Raw genomic sequence first — 5237 nt, forward strand, 5'->3', positions numbered from 1 at the left:
CATTCTCGGTGCTTTCATATCTCTCAGAACTGGTTCGACAATCACTATACTACAACATTTGTCTTAGGAGCCTTGAAAACTCCTAACATCAAATTGGCGCCGTTGCCAAATTCTGAGTAGATTTAAACATTGAGATTTAGTCACTTGCTTGAGACTAAGTCATTTTAATTTTGTTTTGTTACTGATTCTTCTTCTTCACCTACCTTTCACTTTCAGGTGTATGAACTTGAGGAGCAGGGGTCCATCAAACCTAGTTCCAATAGTAGCAGACATCAGAGCTTTTGAGAGGGAGTGTGCTAGAGCTAGAAGAGAAGAAGAACAACAAGCCCACTTGCAGAGATTCGATATTGATATGGAAGATCAACCGCAAGGGGCAGAACACCAACCGCCGGCAGCTCGACCCATTGGTACTTATGACCGGCCCAACATTAATGGTCATAGACTGGGAATCCGAGCACCAGCTGTAGCAGCCAACAACTTCGAGATCAAATCAGGACTCCTCAACGTGATTGAGAACAACAAGTATCATGGCTTGGCTCTAGAGGATCCATTTGATCACTTGGACAGGTTTGACAGCTACTGCAGGTTGTCAAAAACCAATGGTGTGTCCGAAGATGCTTTAAAGCTCAAGCTATTCCCTTTCTCTTTGGGGGATAAGGCACGTCAGTGGGAGAAGTCTCTACCCAGCGACTCTATCACCACTTGGGATGATTGCAAGAGAGCATTCTTGGAGAAGTTCTTCTCTACTTCAAGAACTGCTAAGCTGAGAAATGAGATTTCCAGCTTTCAACAGAAGAACTTGGAAGGCTTCAGTGAAGCCTGGGAGAGATTCAAGGGCTACCAAGCTCAATGCCCACACCATGGTTTCTCTAAGGAGAGCTTGCTAAGCACATTCTACCGTGGTGCTCTTCCGAAGTACAGGGCCAGACTGGATACAACTTGCAATGGGTTCTTCTTGGGGAGAACTGAGGAAGATGCAGAGGAGCTGGTTGACAACATGGTAAAGAGTGATGCAGTCTACAGTGGAGACCACGACAGAGGCAGTCGAACAGATGATAAGCAGACAAGGAAGGAGTTGAAAGCTCTACAGGATAAGATAGACATCCTCCTTGCTGATAAAGCCACACAAGAGCTGCTGCACTTTGTTGGTAACCCAAGCCAAGAGACACCACCTGTTGTCCATGAGGTTGAGGGTTTGGAAGGTCAGGAAGAGCTGTGTTTCATCAACAACAATGGTAGCTGGTACAAAAAAGAGCCCAACTTTCACTACAACAACTACCAACAGAAGTCCTATCCCAACAACCAACAGAGTGGTTATCCGCCTAGAAACAACCAGCAAGGCAGCTATCAGCCTCAGCAAAACCCCTCGTCTGGTTCCTCTGCTCCTCAAGAGAGCAGCACTGACACCCTGCTGAAACAAATCTTGGAGTCTCAGACTAGAAGTGAGAAGCATATTGGTTATGAGTTGAAGAACCTTCATTCCAAGATTGATGGGAGCTACAATGAGCTCAACAACAAGTTCTCACATCTTGCTTCTACAGTCAAGAATTTAGAGAATCAGTTTGCTTCCATGAACACTCACCAGACTCGCCAGCAAGGATCTCTACCTGGAAAATCTGACCAAAACCCCAAGGAGGCCAAAGCTATCACCCTTAGGAGTGGTAAGCAGTTACCTCCTACAACCCTCACCAGGAATGCTGAGAATCTAGGTGAAGAGGTGGCCATCAACTTAGATGATGAAGTGGTTATTGTGGAAGCCAAGGGTAAAGGAAAGGTTGGGGAAGCGAAGAAAACAGTGAAAGATGGTGAAGTTCCTGCTCCAGCAAGTGAGAATTCTTTTGTTCCTCCTCCCTATGAACCCAAACTACCATTCCCTAGTAGATTCAAGACGCAACTGCTAGAGAAGTACAAGGCTTTGTTTGAGAAGCAAATCAGTGAAGCTCAGGTTGCAATGCCCATCATCGATGCTTTCATGTTGATTCCTCAATACAACAAGTTCCTGAAAGATGTTGTAGCTGCAAAGAAGAAGGAAATGGAAAGCATGATGATTCTTACCCCATGAATGCAGTGCCATCATCCAAAGGCTTGATGTTCCAGAGAAGTTAGAGGATCCAGGATGCTTTACACTACCTTGTGCTCTTGGACCTATGGTATTTGAGAAATGTCTCTGCGATTTGGGAGCTAGTGTCAGCGTGATGCCTTTGTCTGTTGCAAAGAAGCTTGGATTCACTCAGTACAAGAAGTGTAAACTCTCTCTGGTGTTAGCTGATCGTTCAGTGAAGTACCCTGTGGGCATCTTAGAGGACCTACCTGTGAAGATTGGAAGGTATGAGATACCTACAGATTTTGTGGTGCTTGAGATGGGTGAGGAGGCTCAGGACCCATTGATTCTTGGAAGGCCATTCTTAGCTACAGCAGGAGCAATTGTTAAGGTAAAAGAGGGCACGACTGATCTCCATTTGGGTAAAGGGCATGTTCTCCACTTTGACATCAAGGAGAAAATGAAGAAACCAACTGTGTTCGGGCAAGCCTTCTACATTGAAGAGATGGGCACTCTTACTGATGAGCACCTTGAAGAGTTACCACGTGAGGACGAGGAGGAGGGAGCATCTCCCTCTACTCATTCTCCATAGAAGGTAACCCACTACTTTCCCTTGTATATACCATTTCGTTTTTGCATATTAGTTTTCTCTTTTTGGGTATCTCTCTCTCCTTGACAACATAGAGACTGTGTCATTTAAGTTTGGGGGAGGTACCAAGTATTTGATCATGTCTGCTTTGATGATTTTGAGTCTCATGCATTGCATTATACATATATATTTGCATAAAAAAAAATTCATTTAGTTTGCATCATTGGCATTTCTAGGAGAGTCTAGAGCATATAGGTTGCATTTACTTGCATTGGGAGCAATGATTTTAAATGCCTTGTAAAGAACATTACTTTGCACCTGAATAGCTTATGCACCTCTCAAAAACACTTGTATGCTTCGAGCCTTGAAGACTCTTCCTGAAACTTGTTGATTGCTGAAACTCAGTCTTTGAAGCCAACTACAACCTTATTTGAACTGAACGAACTTAATGCTTCTTGCTCATGGTCCCTTGTGTACTGAGTCATGGCTATACACACTTGAGTTGTCACATCCTTTATGCCAATCTTATTTTGACAAACTCTAGTGGTAGACCACTCCCAAAACCTTTCCCTTCTTTTAAGCTTTCATTGTTTGATGAGTGAGGCCTTCTTCGGAAAGTCTTACATGTGCATAATGTTGAGAGTATCGGGAACGACAATGCTTGATCTTCATTCTTGCCAGATTGAAAAATCCCTTATAGATTTCAAGGAAAAAGAGCTAATGTTTTTAGAATCTTTTGGTGAGAGGTGTGAGTTGGGTTTGACATTTGAGAGTGAATGTGTAACTTATATGTTTGGGAAAATGGTAGAACAATGGAGATTGAGCATTGTATGCATGAGTTGATCCATTTCTTAGATATATTATGTGCAATGTCAAGGCTACTTGTTTTGAGAGTAAACCACTTTAAAGAATCATGGATTTTGAACCTCTTGACCCACTTGAATAAAAGCTTTCCCTTACCCAACCAAATGACTTGGACCAACTGACCATTTGCAAGAATTCACTTGATGTTTTATGCCTAATGAATGTGAGAGTTGGTTGATTTGAATGTGTGGATGCTTGATGATGAGTATAAAGGCAAAAAGGAGTTGAGATAGGCCTAGAGAAGCTAGAGTGTAATAAGAGAGTGTGCTCATGCTGGATTAGATGTTGAATTGAGTGCTAGTTGTGTTTCTTTTGGCTATGAGCTCTCACCTTCAAACCTCTCTCCCTAAGAGTTCTAGAAAGTTCACTTGTGGACAAGTAAAAGAACAAGTTTGGGGGAGTTGATATCTTGCACATTTCCATTCTCTTATCCATTCGTCCATGTGCATTTTGATCATATAGACTAGGATTTAGCCATATTTAGGTTACATTTTGCATACATGAGTCTTTATCAGGTGTTGGAGTGCCACATGGAGTTTTTGGGGACATTTGGATGCATTTGGAGCTCAAAGGAGGTGAAATAGGTGATCATTGGACGAGCAGAGGATGGGAGCGAGGTTCCGCAGCGACGTCATGAGGTCGCTCCAAAGCACCTCTCAGAGCGACCTAGCTGGAGCGACCCCGTGAAGTCGCTCGCCTTATTCATCCCGTTGGAAGCCCAGAGCGACTTGCCCAGAGCGACGCACCGAGGTCACTCGCATCTCACACCCCTCTCGGAGCGACCTCCCAAAGCGACACCCCGAGGTCGCTCGCATCTCTATGGCGAGACGACACGAAGCGAAGCCCGGAGCGACCTCTCAGAGCGACCCACTGAGGTCGCTCCCGAAGGCCGGAGCGACTTGTCGGAGCGACATGCCGAGGTCGCTCCGCGTCTATTGTTGGGTCGATTTCTATTTTACTTAAGGCCCTTTTGGTCAGTTCATTATGCACGTTTTACATTTTCTAAAACCTATGTTTTAAACATCTTTGGTAGCCACCAGGCAGATTATCTTTTGATCTATTGAGAAATACACAAAAACTCTCTTGAGAAGTTCATCTCTTGGATTTTGATTGTTATGTTCTTGTGTTATTGTTGATTTCTTATCTATTTCTCTACATGATTAATCTGAAATCCAATATGGGTTTAAGAGGAATCATGGAGATTAGTGAGTAATCACCTTTTGAATTCATGGGTTAGGGAGATCAAGGGTGATTAGGTTAGTTCTAGGATGTTTTAGTGTAGATCATTCTTGTTCCTTGCTAGTAGAGTATTCATAATGCATCTTCTGAGTTGACCACTCAAAAGTTGATCAATAGACATTTTCCACCCAAAAGGTGTTTGATGAAATGCCTGAGACAACTCTCCTAGGCTTTTAGTATACTTTGCCAAAGACATTTGTTGTTAAAAGTGCTAAGATAGCTAATAGACTTGGTAGTAATGATTGCTTTCATATTATTCAACCAAAGACATTTGATGTTTGAGATATGTTAGCAAATGAGCATTCATTTAGACATAGAGCTTGCTTAGAATTGTGTCTAGGCTTAAGGTCGATAGTTTGATTGATCATTTGTCATCTTTAGTTCGAAACTTGATCACCCAAGGTCTAATCCCTATGTCCATGAGTTCTCTTTTTCCTTAGTCAAGAAAGTATCATTCTGTTATTGCTTTTAGTTTTAGTCATAGCTTAAAACTCATCTAAATCA

At 42.8% G+C, this 5237-nt stretch overlaps 1 non-coding gene across 1 annotated transcript; it reads right to left on the reverse strand.

Annotated features, from left to right (window-relative positions):
* Window positions 1–760: 760 nt before the first annotated feature.
* Window positions 761–867, reverse strand: LOC125580996. The gene has a single exon (XR_007318707.1). It is a non-coding gene; the product is annotated as a small nucleolar RNA R71 (small nucleolar RNA).
* Between the last annotated feature and the right edge of the window lie 4370 nt (window positions 868–5237).

The sequence above is a fragment of the Brassica napus genome, chromosome C1, assembly GCF_020379485.1.
Source record: "Brassica napus cultivar Da-Ae chromosome C1, Da-Ae, whole genome shotgun sequence".
Classification (NCBI taxonomy): domain Eukaryota; kingdom Viridiplantae; phylum Streptophyta; class Magnoliopsida; order Brassicales; family Brassicaceae; genus Brassica; species Brassica napus.